Here is a 16,566-nt window from a genome sequence, read left to right as displayed (position 1 = left end):
TTGCAGCCTTACAGCGAATGCAGCGCTGGAGACTCAGGTTCGATCCTGACTACGGGCGCCATCTGTAAGGAGTTTGTACGTTCTCCCCGTGACCTGCGTGGGTTTTCACCGAGATCTTTGGTTTCCTCCCTCACTCCAAAGACGTACAGGTATGTAGGATAATTGGCTGGGCAAATGTAAAAATTGTCCCTAGTGGGTGTAGGATAGTGTTAGTGTGCGGGGATCGCTGGGCGGCGTGGACCCGGTGGGCCGAAGGGCCTGTTTCTGCGCTGTATCTCTAAATCTAAAAATCCTACACTCTATGGACAATTTACAGAAGCCAATTAACCTACAAATGTTTTTGGGATGTGGGAGGAAACTGGAGCACCCAAAGAAAACCCACGCGGTCACAGAGTAAACGTACATACTCTGTACAGACAGCACCCATAGTTAGGATCAAACCTAGGTCTCTGGTGCTGTAGGGCAGCAACTCTACCGCTGCACCACCATGCTGCCCCCATCCATGTGCAGGGGCCATGTTAATTTTTTCTGTCAATTTCCAGTTTTAGTATATGTGCTGTTGATGTGAGCACAAAGCTTTGATATATTTTCGAAAATTGGTTTGGGATCTATAGCAGCAACTGTGGATCCAGTTTTCAAATATTGCTAATAAACATAATTAAGGATTTTGAACTGCCAAGGAGATTTCACCGATTGATTATGGCTCATAGGCACACTGTTATTCCTACTGTTCTCCAATTGTTTTCTGATTAAGACTTCGATCTTTTGGGTTTGTTTGACGGCCCCATTTGTCTTACTGCCACCAGAAAAGCAATCACCGATCTCCAACGGGACCATTTGTGCTTAGTGGAAAACAGATACTCATTAGAAACTTCTATTTTTCTTTATAGGGGAAGATTGAATGACATCACCTGACTATATTTAGACAGGCTTTTTAACAGAAGAGTAATTACTTCCAACATCACTTTCAGCTACTCGAAGTTGCAAGTTTACCACAGGTACCTCTGCAACAGACAGATAAAGGATCCTGTTAAAATGACCTTCAAGCTAAGTTGTGTTTTGATAAAACTGAGTTGTACAAGAAGTAAGTGTCTAGGTTAGTAATGAGGAACCAAACTCAGATTCAGATTTGTTTATTGTCATATTCACCAGAGTGAAATTAAATTCCTTGTTTACATGAATCTCACAGACTAAACACTGTACATGAAGTTAACAAGTGCAAAACAGCAGAATTTGCAAGAATTGGGATGGTTTTGGCCAATGGATACAAGCGATAGGAAGATACAAGATGCATTCGGATTAGAAATTCCTTTGCTCACAGCTTCATTAGGATTAGTTTAGTTAAGGTTAGAGACATAGTGCAGCATAGAAACAGGCCCTTCAGTCCACCGAGTTCGTGTCTACTGATAATCACCCCAACATTAGCTCTGTCCGACACACTAGGGACAATTTACAGAAGCCAATTCACCTACAAACCTACACGCCTTTGGTATGTGGGAGGAAGCCCAGAGAAAACCCACACGGTCACAGGGAGAATGCATAAACTCTGTATAGACAGAACCTGTAGTCAGGATTGAACCTAGGTCTCTGGCGCTGTAAGGCAGCAGCTCTACTGCTGTACTTCACTGGTGGAAAATCAGTTGCTATCTTCAGTCAAGAATAAAATGACACATGAGAGAGAATAACTTGGAGAGCTGCAGGGTGTGAGGAGGTCGGGACTGATAGAATTACTTTATTAAGGGTTGACATAGCATTGATGGGATGAATAGGCTCTTTCTGTGCTTTTGTAATGGTATGATTCCCAGAGCAGTCAAAAAAGAATCGATGAATATGCTTGTGCATGACTGATATTGTCATGGTGACAATGGTAATAAGCTTGACGGGGAGAGGACACAGATTTTCCAATACACACAGACTTTTGCGGTTGGTCTGTTTTTGAATTTGCGTGGTTATATTTCAAACTTCCAATGTAGTAAATTCCAATTACTACATGGAATGGCAGTAACTCTATCCCAGCATGTTTAATCAAATGGTGCTGTGTATGAAGAACAAGTGTGGGACTAAAGTATCAATCAAAAGGGAAAGGAAGGTATGAGCATTTCAGATAAAAGAGATGCATAGACCAGAAAGAAAACAAATATTTTAATGTCATCTATTAAAATTTAGCTCAAAATTTAGATTTTTCTTGATTGACTTGAGTTTGATGATATTCTGCAATAAATTTCTACATGATTTTTAGATTACGCACTTTATCAATTGTGCAATGAATTACAAATTGAAATAAGGCCTGATATATGGCTCCATGATTCTCAAGGACAAGTTATATTGTTATTGTCATTGTTTTACAATAGTCAATGGGACTGAGGAAATGTTGAAACATCAGGTAAACCAGCAGCTAGATGCAATTACTGATCAGAATTTATAATAATAATAATAATAATAATATTCATTTATTGTCATTGCAACGAGTACAACGAAATTAAAAAATAGCCAATCCTGACGGTGCGTACAAACATATATGCAATAAATGCAAAAACAAATAAATACATAAATACAATTAAATACAATTATATTAAGTACAAGATTTTTTAACGGTGTTGCCTAGTGCAAAGGTAGTGTTCAGTTCTCGTATGGCCCTGGGGTAAAAACTGTCCTGGGCATATAGTCCATATGCCCAGGAATCTACAAGCATAGACACTCTCAAAGATAAGGCTCTATAGGAATCGCCCATGAAAACAATTTATTGCATGAACATTCCTCATCAATATACTTCTCAGGCGAAGAGGATGTGAATGAAGAGTTAAGGAAGGGGTCTGCTGATATTCTAGTACATGTCACCGTCAGGAAGGAGCAAATGCACACAAGTGACCACACATTTAGGTGGACAAATCCCAGGACCTGATGGGATCTATTGCAGGGTAATATGGAGAGCAAGGAAAGAGATTGCTGTGTGGCGTGGTGGTAAAGTTGCTGCCTTACAGCACCAGTGATCTGGGTTTGATCCTGACATGTGCTGTTTGTGCGGCGTTTGTATGTTCTCCTTGTGATTTTGGGGATTTCTCTGGGTTCATCCCACATTCCCAAGATGTACAGGTTTGTAGATTAATTAGCTTTGGTAAAATTGTAAGTTGTCCATAGTGCATAGGATAGTACCAGTGTAAGGGGTGGTCGCTGGTTAACATGGACTTGGTGGGCCAAAGTGCCTGTTTCCATGCAGTATCTATAAAATCTATCTCTTACTAGACCAAGTGGACCCTTTGGGCCCAAATCTCTCCTGCATTGGTGCAGCACCCTCTCCTCCCCCCTGCCCCCTCCCCCTTCCCCCTCCCCCCTCCCCCCTTCCCCCTCCCCCCTTCCCCCTGCCCCCTTCCCCTTCCCCTTACCCGCTGCTCCCCTTCCCCTCTGCCCCCCCTGCCTCCCTTTCCCCCTTCCCCCCTTCCCCCCTGCCCCCTCCCCTCCCCTCCGCTCCCCCTCCCTTCACCCCCTCCCCCTACCCGTCCCTTGCCCTGCCCCCCCTTCCCCTCCTCCCCACTCCATCCCCCTCAACCCCCCTCATCGTCCCTCCTCCCCCTCCCTCCTCCCTCCTCCCTCCTCCCTCCTCCCCCCCCCTCCATTATAAAGAGTGCAGAAAAGAATCACCAGGATGTTGCCTGGAATGGAGGGCTTCATTAATAAGGAGTGGATATATTGGGTTTATTCTCACTGAAACACAGGAGGCTGAATAATGACCTAATGGAGGTTTCCAAAATTATGAAAGGCATAGATAGGGTCAGAATTTTTTCCAAAGATATTCAAGTATAAAAATAGCGGCCAAAGCTTTAAGGTAAGAGGGGAGAAATTAAGGGAGATGTGAAGAGCAACTTTTTCATGCAGAAGTATGGTGGTTATATGGAACAGCTGCCAGAGGAAGTGGTAGTGGCAGATACGATTACAGTGTTTAAAAGGCATTAGGATTGGTATTTAGACAGGAAAGCAGTAGAAGGATACAAGCCTAATGCAAACAAATGGGAGTAGCATAGAAAGGCATCTCATCATGGAAAAGCCAAACTGCCCATTTCTGTGCTGTTCAACTTTATGATTCTATGATGATGACATGAAAGCCATTGACTGTTAGTTTGATCCCTTGGTTTTGTGCATATATTTTATGGTGTTAATTTTGCTCCTACGGACCTGAGACCTAGGTCAAAAATCCTTCAATTTCTCAACATGAAATTGTATACAACACTCCCATTAGTCTCTTTCAAACTATTTGACTGTATTTTAAAGGAGTAAGATATGAAGCAATCTGTAGTGTTGTTTTTCAATTAATAGCATGACTCCTTACATTAAAAGAGTTGAACATGTCAGAGGGCGCAGCTAATGGAGAAAAGTTGCATATTAACTGGTCTTTTATATGCCCAGATTGCATGTGGCCAGTTTACCATATAGATTTAAAAAATAATGACAAATGGTAAATTAATCCTGAAACTGCCTTGATATGATAATCCCTTGTGCTCCACTTTCCAGTTCATTCCACTAATCCTATTTCTTTAATATTCCAGTTGTTTCGGAATTGTGGCTTTAACTTATTTTTTATGACTGTTTTTCTTTAAAGGGAGTTACAAAATATTTAAGTTTTAAAAATATATTGCAAGTGAGATGACATACCATGATAGTTAACACTTTAACTAAATCAAGTGTATTTCTAATGCCGGCTTCAGAGTTGTTTTAAATTCATTTTATACGGTATGTACACAACATTCTCCCAAACATAATGCTGCTTGTTTTTGCCTTTGAGTTTGCTGTTGAAATCTGCACTGATCCTTCACTAAGGCTCCTCCATCTTCACCCTGTCTGGGAGAAACTCGCCCAGTTTTTATTTAGCTGCTACATACCCAAGAGATTGAAAGGGATCTTTACCATAGATTCACATTTGCAAGACATATGCATTTTATACATGAGGCAGAAATAGGTTAGAAATAATTATTCTGATAAAAATAATGCCAAAGCCTAAAGATGATATTTTTAGACGACGCAAGAAAAATTGCCCAGATTTGTAAATGAATGCTAGAAAAACTGCTGCGCCATACCAAAATATTATGGGCTAATTGAGAGCTAAAAATTAAACGTGATTATTAACCTCATGCCAAGCATCCTTAAAATAGATTGACTAGACTGCACTAATTTCTTAGATAAATCTGGAGAAATAAAATCCTTTACGTTTGTTTTATTCTTAAAAAACCTTCAGATTTGGAGCATGGTGTTTAGGTCAAATCAAGAGAGGCTATTTCAAGTACTTTAACATCCCAATAACTCAGATAATACATTAGAATCAGAATGATGAATGTTAAGATTTCCACAACATTGAATATTCATCCTTTAGGTATCAGAATTAGCCAAAATTGTTCTTTGACTCTAGAGATTCTGATTAACTCGCTGAGTTATTCCAGCCCTTAGGGTCTTTTTTGGTGAACCAGCATCTGCAGTCCCTTGCTTATACTCTTAGGATTTTATAGGTAATGGCCTCATATACCCAGTTTCTTACTGAACAGCTATAGACTATTCCAGGGTGGTGAAGATTCTGATCACTAAGTCAACACTGCTTTTGCTATGGATTGTTATCAATTTGGTCTAATGATTCCTGTAGCCTCGTTTTTAAATCATTTTATTATCAGAATCTGTGGCTTACTTATTCTGATTAATAAACCTGGTTTTAAAAGCCTAAATATGTATATCTGATCCAACTTAAGAACAGGAGAGGGAGATGGATATCTCTTGTAATGTGTCATTGGTAAGGATTAGTAACTAATTCTATCGCATAGCTTTGGATTAAACACATTTGGAGTTTGAGCTGTTTACTGCTATGAACACGTGATAAACATGCATACGACAACGAAAGACAGAGATGCAGCAGGCAGTGCCACGAAATAATACTCTCAGAGACCCAGGTTTGATTCTGACCTTCATTGCTGCCAATGGCTTCCGTGCTGTCTTAATGGAGTATGCATGTTCTTCCTATCAGAGGAGGCAATAATAGAAAGTGGAAAGATTTGCAATTGATACTGCAGTATGTGTAAGAACTTTGTGCAGTGCCAGAGGCAGTTGGTAACTTTAGTATGACATCTGGACTTGCATATTCTTCTAATTTGATAAAGAAGCAAACCAGATGGACAGAGACCTCAGATTAGATTTTTATTACTCCAGAAGGATAATTTTAGCAATTTCACCTTGGGAGGTGTTGGGTAATGACTGGCGTGTAATAGTTACACTTCTTCACAGAGGACATCATAATCATGAATTTCACATTTTCTTTTATTAGAAGTCTTCTCTTTCATTTCAAAATTAAAGTGACTAATCAAATACTGATGGTTTAGTGACTAATAGCAATTTTTATGGAAGGTACAGCTGCAGAACTGATGTTTTATTTGGATACCTGAAGGAAATTACTTGTCAATAATAAAATAAGTGTAAAAACATCTATTTCCTTACATTAAAATAAGCTTTTACATTGAAGCTTTGCTTAGAATAATGAAAGGACACAGATGGATGTCCCCAAAAGTACATTTTAATTATAACTTGTATTTGTTGAGCAAACATGTTAAAGTGTAATAGGTCGGAGAACATTTGGAAATGGATTTCGGACAATTGCTTTCCCCTGACAGCCTGTAATTTCTGTTGCTCCTACAGCAATTCTTACTGAATGTCAAGTTGTGCATGCAAATAAAATCATTTGATACTGGAATCTGACAATGGCCTGAGCTGTGAGCTCAGCTTTGATCATCCTGCCCTTCAAGTGGTGGTCACTTCCATCTATCACTGGGGCACTGGCACCAGATCCCAGCACACTGGGATTCCTCACAGCCTCTGCACTCTGTGCTACTACCAACAAGGCTGGGAATTGATACAACTTAGTTATTTTGCCTTTTTTCAAGATTCTGGGGGATATTGTTTTTGAAATACTTTAGAGTGTCTATGTTGGGGCTAGATTTTCTTGCAAGAAATGCGAGGTGTCAGGATCTGAAAATACTTTGTAGGAAGGAATTGCAGATGCTGGTTTACCCAAACATAAATATTTCAGTGAACTCAGTAAGTTAAAACTCAGGAAGCAGAGTTTGCTGAGTTTCAAGACAAAAGGACACAGAGTGCTGGAGTAAAGTGGGTCATGCAGATATCTTGGGAAACAGAACCAGGTACATTTTGAGGGATAACAAGCTGAAATCATCAAATCCCAGTGGAGCAGAGAAAATGTGTAGGAAAGAACTGCAGATGCTGGTTTATACCAAAGATGGACACAAAATATTGGAGTAACTGAATGGGTCAGACAGCGTCTCTGGAGAAAAGGAATAGGTGACATTTTGTGTCAGAATCCAGGTAATGGGAAAGGAGTTTTGGAATCAGCAACAAACCATTGCGATTTTCGAATAGTGGCACAACACATAATTGGAATTGTACAGATGTTTATGAACAATTTGTCTACCTCTAAATTACAAATGAAATACCAGATCAAGTTCAGTGGCCAAATTTCTAATTAAATTCCCTTACATAGTTCACAAAAACATTGGCACAATACAACAGAAATTCTAGGCTGCTACAGTCTGGTTACTGTTGGTAGCTTTGATAAATTCACATTCGTCGGTAACGAATAGGACAGTGTAACAATGTAGTTAATAGATAATTTTACATGAGAGTCACTAAAGCTTAAAAACTGCTCTAAATATCACCATATTGTAATATAGCATTATATAAATATTTGACAGAAGCAGAAGTCAAAAACCTATAAATACAATGGAAGCTGGTGATCAGCCCAAAATAAAGCACTGTAGGAAACTGTCAGAATAATTCACAGGTTTTATTTTAGGTGGATTGCTGTCTCCTGATGCTTGTTTGTTTGCAGTCTTGCTTTTGATAAGTTTATTTTCAATTCAGACAATTGAAATGTGGAGGTCACAGAGTGATGTGCATGTGGGATATCACAAATTTAAAAATACTTTAAATCAAGTTTTATAAAATGTGTGAATGTTCCTGAGCCAAATAATAAATCTTGCCCACAGCTGAGGAAATAAGTGACACAATGCTAACAGCTGCACCTCTCTGCACCTCCCTTCGCACCTGGGCCCTCTGCAGTCTATTTTGAAGTTAAAAGAAATTGACAAAAGTGTAAATATATCTGGTATCTTTAGTCAGTGGAAATTCTTCACTTTAGCCAAGCTTCCAGATGAAGGATTTAAATTTGCAATCTAACAGCCACTTCCTTTCAGCTGAAGATTGACACAAAATGATGGAGTAACTCAGCAGGTCAGGCAGCATCTCTGGAGAAAAGGAATAGGTGACATTTCGAGTCGGAACTAGGGTTGCCAACTGTCCCGTATTAGCCGGGACATCCCGTATATTGGGCTAAATTGGTTTGTCCTGTACAGGACTGCCCTTGTCCCGTATTAGGCCCGGGGGGGGCGCTATAGGCCCGGACAGTGTAGGCCCGGACAGTAAAAGCCCGGACAGTGTAGGCCCGGACACTATAAGCCTGGGGGCCGGTGTAGGCCCGGAGGCCCGGGCGCCGCCTAACGGAGGTTGCATAGCAACCCGCCTCCCGGCCCAGGCGGTTGCCATTGGTGGAGCGGGAGCACGTGGCTGCTGGCTGGTTACGTTACGTGAGGCGCGGGCGGTGACATCACCTTTTGTCCCTTATTTGGGAGTGAGAAAGTTGGCAACCCTAGTCGGAAACCTTCCTTAGACTGAAGAAGGGTTCCGACCTGAAACGTCACCTATTCTTTTTCTCCAGAGATATTGCCTGATACGCTGAGTTACTCTAGCATTTGCGTCTATCTTCAGTATAAACCAGCAGTTCCTTCCTACACATTTTGCCTCAAGCAAATATATCCACCACATATCATCCAAATATAATGTTAAAAAGTTGCCTCTTGGGTTCCTATTAAATCTCTCACCTCTCACCTAAACCTACGTCCTCTGGGTCTTGATTCCCTTAATCTGGATAAAAGACTGTGCATTCACCATATCTATTCCCCTCATGATCCGTTACATCTAAATAAGATTACCCCTCAGCCTCCTGCACACCAAGGATTAAAGTCCTAACCTGTTTAACCCATCCCCACAGCTCAGGCCCTCAAGCTGGCAACATCTTTGGAAATCTTCCCTGCACTCTTTCCAGCTTAATGACATCCTTCTTAAAGCAGGCTGACCAAAACTGACACAATACTCCAAACTTGGCCTCACCAACATCTTGTACAAATGTAACATAACATCCCAACTTGTATAGGAAGGAACTGCATTTGCTGGTTTAAACCAAAGATAGACACAAAAAGCTGGAGTAGCTCAGACAGCACTTATTATCTCAGTCTGAAAAAGGGTCTCGAAGCGTCACCTATTCCTTTTCTCCAGAGATGCTGTCTGGCCCGCTGAGTTACTCCAGCTTTTCGTGTCTAACCCAACTTGTACATTCAATACTTTGACTAATGAATGCCCAAAGCCTTCATGACCACCATATCTACCTGCGACACTACTTTCAGTGAACTATGTACCTGCACTTCAAGATCTACTACCCTCCCCCAGAGCCCTGCCATTCACTGTGAAGGTCCTGGCTTGACTTCCCAAAATGGTGGGGAATAAGATTATGATCAGAGGCAGAAGATTGGCACTCAGTGTTAGTGTGGGGTTGGTGGGGGGGGAGAAGATGACTGGAATTGTGATTGGGAAATTGGCATTTGGTGTTAATGCACAGGGATGTGGAATTGGGATTGGATACGGGAGACTAAGTTCAGAGTTGTGATGGTGGGGGAGGGAGATCGGGGTCGGAGGTGCGAGATTGGCAAGTGTTGGTGAGAGTGAGAGTGTTGGAGTGGGGAGAAGTAGATTGGGATCATGGCTTGGTGGAACAGTAAATTGGATCATTGAAACCATTAATTAATTGGGACTGAGGAGAGAGGATGTTTTGGGATCACGGCAATCATCTCATTCATATGGGGAATGGAATTTGCAGTGGGGGTGGGGAGGCTGCAGTATTCAAGGGGTTGGCCTGGTGATTGAGAATAACTTATTTAGGCATCATACGTTCTGATCTCAGGTCAATATGACCGCGTGTTCTTATAATATGGAAAGAGGCCATTTCAGGACATTGAATCAGTGCTTGCTCAGAGACCAACCCCATTACTGCACTAATTTTCTTTTTAATCTATACTCCCCACATTCTCATCAACTTCCTCCAATTCTACCACTTACCTAAAAATTAGGGGCAAATCAAAAGCTAATCAACATACCAATCCGCACATCTTTCAGATGTGGAAGGAGGCTGGAGAAATCCCCAGTCACAGACAGAATGTGCAAAATCCACACAGACGGGGCAGGATTGAACCTGGGCCACTGGAGCTGTGAGGCAGCAACTCCAATAGCAGAACCACTGTGCCCTCCTTCCCAGGAGTACCTAACGATGGTCAGGACAGCATGGTGCACGTTCTTCCCAGGAGCTCCAAAAGGTATATTGTGTGGGATGTAATATCATGTAGTGTGTCCCCTGCAATATAAAAATCCCATCACCATTACAAGAATGACTCAGTGTTGGAAAGTGCCAGAGCAAATTTCCAGTGTCATGCAAAAGGATATAGTTGTTATTATATTTCACTCGGAAAATAATTGACTTTCAGTTGCGTAATGCTGGAGAGAACATTTACAGTTCACTTTAGTAGGCAGAGCCTATACATGGATGAACGCAGCAGTTCAGTACTAATGGAATCCTATTAGATTGGGAGTTAAATCTCAAGCTCTCTGCTGAATGCCCCAAATAACAAAGGATTAGCTGTTAACATCAGATCTTGTACCCAACTTGAAATTTCTACAGTATGTGCAGCATTTTCTTTCCGTGGGTTCTGGGAAAAGCGAAATCTGGAAGCTTGGGTGATGGAGGAACTGAAGGAGTTTTGCTAGCTGATTATTGTGGAAGCAAAGTTTCACGTGCTCTGTGTAAACAGCCCACAGCAATGAGTCAGTCGAGTTAGCTCAGGCGTAGAGAGACATGTTCTGTCGCTAACATGGCAACACTGATGTCATAGCATTGTGCCCACCCCTTGAAAATGAAGGCATGAGATTGATTAGGGGACAGAATAATCACAAGTAAAACACTTCCTAATTATGAAGGCCATCCAGGAGGCACACGAGCCACAGCGGGAATTTATCCCCCTCCTGTTCAGTAGTGGTGGATTTAACATTATTTTGATTCCCTCTCTCTTTGTTCCATTATTTAAGTCCTATTTTCCATCCACATTCTACATCCCCGGCCATCACGGTGACTCATTCCCACATCAAGACTTCACAGACATCACGCACTGCAGATGGTTTAACAATCACCCAATCAATGAAAAGGTGCTGTGGTTAAAAAAAGAAATTAAGCTGCAGCACAGATGATCCCAGCTATCCTGAGGTTAGAATTGCTCTCATTATGTTGACCTGATTTTCATTTAACCCCGCTGACTTTGACCATGGGGTTAATTCCTGCAGCATAGTGTTGAAGAAAGGAATTATCTGTGCTCTCCTTAAATGTGTCAATTGCTTCTCGTCCAACTGTGTTCGGTGTTCTGATTTAAGGAATGAGTTTCCACCCACTTAGCAGCTGTGCCTTAGATGGACAGGAGAGGAAGATCAACGAGTGAATTGTTCCACAGGCTTCCAACTCTTCTCATCCAAGCACAAATGCCAGATTAGAGCATAGAACATGCTAGCAAGAAGATAGGCATTGAGTAATCCAGTGTGGAAACAGGCCCTCTTGCTCAACTTCCCCACACCAACCAACATGTCCTATCTACACTAGTCCCACGTGCCTGCATTTGGCCCACATCCCTCTAAATCTGTCCTATTCATGTACCTGTCTAAATGTTTCTTAAATTTTGCAATAGTAGTTGCCTCAATTACCTCCTCCAGCAGCTCATTTCGTATACCTTTGTGTAAAAACATTGCCCTATCAGGTTCCTATTAAATCTTTCTCCCCCTCACTTTAAACCGATGTTCTCTGATTCTTGATTCCCCTACATTGGGTAAAAGACTGTGCATTTACCCAATCTATTCCTCTCATGATCTTATCACCTCTATAAGATCACCCCTCATCCTCCTGCGCTCCATGGAATAAAGTCCTAGCCTGCTCAACCTCTCCCTGTAGCACGGGCCCTTGAGTCCTGGCAACATCCTCGTAAATATGTGCTATGGCAGAGACAGAATTAAGTCCACAGTGGAGACCATACTGGGAGCTATAGTCAGCGACTGCATCAAGAGTCCTGGCTTCATGTGCTAATCTCAGCCTTGCTCCCTGTATCAAGCCTGGTCATGGCTCCTGATCTTGCCCCTGCCCATGATTTTCTGCACTGACTCAGCCATGACTCTCCACCTCAACTCTGGCCATGGGTCCTACCACTATCTTCACCATATCCCCATGCTGAACACATCTCCGTAACATTGAGTGTCATAGAGTCATGCAGCTCAACTGCAGGACCTTTGGTCCATCATGTCCATGCCAACCATGATACTTATCTAAACTGATTCCCATTTACCTGCATTTGATCCAAACAGGTTCAGCCATAGCTGAGGTTCACACCACGAACCATGAGCTTCAATAACGACCCCCCCCCCCCAAATGATGAGAGAGGGTGAAAGGTGGAAACAAAAGAGTTGAATAAGAAAGATAAAATTCTAAAAAGAAATAAACGAACAGATTTGTTTTGGCTTGGAATGGTTTCTGCATTGCATACTGCCAAGGTGCTGAGTCAAGAGACATACAGGGCACAATTAAGGCAAAGCCCTTATATTGGAAATCTTGCAGCTGCAATGTGTTGAGGTTAATCGTCACCACCGAGCACATTACAGCATTACCAGATCAATTGAGAATGGTTCAAAGTTCAAAATGTGAATTGCAGAAAGTAAGCCAGCCTTGAAAGGCACATTTTCTTAGTAGGAATTCATAATCACAATGCTTCCTTTATTTGTTTTCAAGATGGTTTTACTTGGCTGCCATCTTGCAGATATAGGACAAAGTTAGCAAAGGGTAACAGTTTGTCTTTTCTGTTAGAATTTACAACAGTGGAAATAACTTGCTTTACATTTATTTGGTGTCCACAAATGTGCACTGGTGTAATTCTTCAGTTTGACAGGAGAAATTGCATACATAGTAATTAAGGTGTAATTAACTTTAATAGTTCACCCCGTCTGTTTATCTCTTCACTGATGTTTTAATGCCATGCTGTAAATTGGCTGATTAAATAACACAGAGCTCTTTCCAAGATCTTTCCAAGATCTTTCCACAGCACAAACCTTTGCAAAATGGCATCCTTCCCTTGGAGCAAAGGACAAAGTTCTATTATGATTCCACCTGCAACGGGTGGCACAGCAGCGCGACAATAGAGTTGCTGCCTCATAGCGCCAAAGACCCGGGTTCAATCCTGACTGTAGGTGTTGTCCGTACAGAGTTTGCACATTCTCCCTGTGACCTCGTGTGTTTTCTCCAGATGCTCCGGTTTCCCCCCACATCCCAATGTGGTGCAGGCTTGTAGGTTAATTGGTTTCTGTAAATTGTTTCTAGTGTGTAGGATAGAATTAGTGTACAGATCATTGAGATCGGCATGGACCTGGTGGGACGAAGGACCTGTTTCCACACCGTGTCTCTAAACTCACTCAACTCAACTCAACTAAAACTAGCCACTGTTAGGGTTATTGCCAGAAAACATTAGGTCCAATTAATGTCATTGTATCTTAGGCACCAGTTCCTGTTAGGGTCATGGTTCAAAACACACTATCTATTGGTTGGCTCTTGGTAACCCATGCACTCTCCTTATTGAATTTTCACACTACATGCACTGATTCCTCAATGGATCTTTGTACCACATGCACTAGCTCCTAGTTGGTTCATCGTTGCTCTTCATTGGGTTGTGATACAAAATGCACTGACTCCTCAATGGGTCATGGTTCTACATACTCTGATCTCTGTTGGGGTCATGGTACCACATACACTGGTTTCTTTTACAGTCAGGAATTGGCATTTACTTATCTATCAAGCCACAAAAGGAAGGTGTTTATTCACAAAATGCTGGAGTAACTCAGCAGGTCAGGCAGCATCTTAAGAGAGAAGGAATGGGTGACGTTTAGGGTCGAGACCCCTCTTCAGACTGATGTCATGGGGGCGGGACAAAGGAAGGACACAGGTGGAGACAGGAAGACAGAGGGAGATCTGGGAAGGGGAGGGGAAGAGAGGGACAGAGGAACCATCCAAAGTTGAAGAAGTCGATGTTCATACCACTGGGCTGCAAGCTGCCCAGGCGAAATATGTGCTGCTCCTCCAATTTCCGGTAGGCCTCACTATGGCACTGGAGGAGGCCCATGACAGAAAGGTCAGACTGGGAATGGGAGGGGGAGTTGAAGTGCTCGGCCACCGGGAGACCAGTTTGGCCAACGCGGACCGAGCGCAGATGTTGAGCGAAGCGATCGCCGAGCCTGCGCTTGGACTCGCCAAAGTAAATAAGTTGACATCTGGAGCAGCGGACGCAATAGACGAGGTTGGAGGAGGTGCAGGCGAACCTCTGTCTCACATGGAAAGACTGCTTGGGTCCTTGGATGGAGTTGAAGGGGGAGGTAAAGGGACAGGTGTTGCATCTCGAGCGGTCGCAGGGGAAAGTGCCCGGGGATGGGGTGGTTAGCCACAAAAGGAGATCTGCCTCCACTGGATTCATGGCAGCTCACATCAGTCCCTTTCACTTTTCCCTTATAACATATCTTCTCCCACTTGCCAACCATTTAGTTCTTTCACCATTTAGTTCTTTCACCAAGGTATTTCCTGATATTACCCGTTGGGCAGATTAGTGAAGAATTCCTTGGTTTCAGTTTCACATCTTTCATAAATAGGTACAGCATGATATTTTCAATCTGAATAAATAATTTCAGAATCAGCAGAACTTTGGAAGATTGTGGTTTAAGGATTTATTATAATTTTCATTCACAACCCTCGTATGCAAACCATCAATGTCAACATCCTCTCTGCTGTTCTTTTCCTTCAGTCAATTATGGTAAGTCCTTATGCTTCATTCGGCATCAGCTTTATCAGGATGCCTGAGACGCCGTGCAGTTCCTCCGATGTGTGTATTAACACAAAGTAACATTAAACATCTCCACCACTTTTTTATTTTCATTTACATGAACGCTAAAAAGTCACTGTGTATAATGCAGAAATGAGTTGCAGCAGCAGGGACATTAATTTTCTGTGTTGCAGGGTGCTAATGGAAAGCAAAGTGCAAAGTAAATTTAATATATTTTCCTAATTCCCAGTTGTCAAGACCAAATGCAGCTTTACTGTGAAATACAAAAAAAAAATCAGCTTTGTGTTATCTGCCTGCCATGACTCATTTAATACTCCCATTAAATGAAGACGTTTGCTCCCATGTTATTTCAGGAATGCTGTGTTGTATTCCATGAGGACTGCAGAGCTAAACAGCACTGGTTATACTAATTTGATCATAGCTATTTGATTGAGAGGCAGAAATACATTAGAAATTATAAGGTGCTTAGAAATATGTGGTACAGCACAAAAGGTCTACGTGGTATTCCAGTCCTAGAGAGGGGACTTTTAATGTACGCAGCATGCAAAGAGTCTTGCATGTAAATAGCGCAATTATAAGGTCTTCAGCAGAGCGATCATGTATAACCTGGGGATTCTCGCAACAATTCAAACTCCTATTGTGGTGGGAGTTGCTGAAGTGGTGGTTCTCATTGGTATCTACTACCATAACTGCTGGAGCTGAATCAGATGCCCTAATGTGTGAACTGGTGGGTTGGATGCATGTGAAATGTCCCACAATGTGATTAGACACAGAGGCAGAAGTAGGCGTCTGGGAACAACTATTGGAGCAATCAGAACCCATAACTCTCAACGAGAAAGCAGATTAGCAGTGGGCACAAACTTGTTTCCAACCCTTGAATCATTAGCCTCTGTTTTAAGTTGCACAACTGGAACAAGAGTCCAATGAATTTACAAAATAATTCCAAAAGCTGTAGCAGGAATATGCCTTCATCATTTTATTAACCTTAGCAGCTAGTTATCCTATTAATCCAGATTCTTTGTGCAAGGAAGGAACTGCAGATGCTGGTTTACACAAAAGATAGACAAAAAATGCTGGAATATCTCAGCAGGGTCAGACAGCATCTCTTGAGAAAGTGAGTAGGTGATGTTTTGTGTTGAGACCCTTCTTCAGACCGAGAGACAGGTGAGAGGGAAACTAGAGGTCTGAAAAGGGACAAAGAACAAATGAATGAAAGGTATGAAAAGGACAAATCAGAGCCAATACCGCTGACCAAGGAAAGGTGGTCCATTATTGGCTGTGGACGAGGTGATATTGAAGGAATACGAACAGTGAAACTAGCAGGATGACAGTGAAACTAACAGGACAACTAGAGTGTGAGAGGGAAGAGGGAGAAGGTGCAAGGGTTACTTGAAATTAGAGAAATCAATATTCATACCTCTGGGTTGTAAGCTGCCCAAGCAAAATATGAGGCGCTGTTTTTCCAATCTACATTTGGCCTCCCTCTGACTGTGAAGGAGGCCCAGGA

General features: G+C 42.1%; 1 protein-coding gene and 1 pseudogene across 4 annotated transcripts in view; one reads left to right on the top strand and one right to left on the bottom strand.

The window, feature by feature from the left end:
* LOC144597219 (regulator of G-protein signaling 6) overlaps nucleotides 1–16,566 on the top strand; it is a 354,481-nt gene that overhangs the window by 169,593 nt on the left and 168,322 nt on the right. The gene's annotated exons all lie outside the window — the stretch shown is intronic.
* Nucleotides 498–572, bottom strand: LOC144597741 (U6 spliceosomal RNA; annotated as a pseudogene).

The sequence above is a fragment of the Rhinoraja longicauda genome, chromosome 10 (assembly GCF_053455715.1).
Source record: "Rhinoraja longicauda isolate Sanriku21f chromosome 10, sRhiLon1.1, whole genome shotgun sequence".
Classification (NCBI taxonomy): Eukaryota; Metazoa; Chordata; class Chondrichthyes; order Rajiformes; family Arhynchobatidae; genus Rhinoraja; species Rhinoraja longicauda.
Note: the sequence above shows the minus strand (reverse complement) of the source record. Positions and strands in the feature narration are given on the sequence as shown.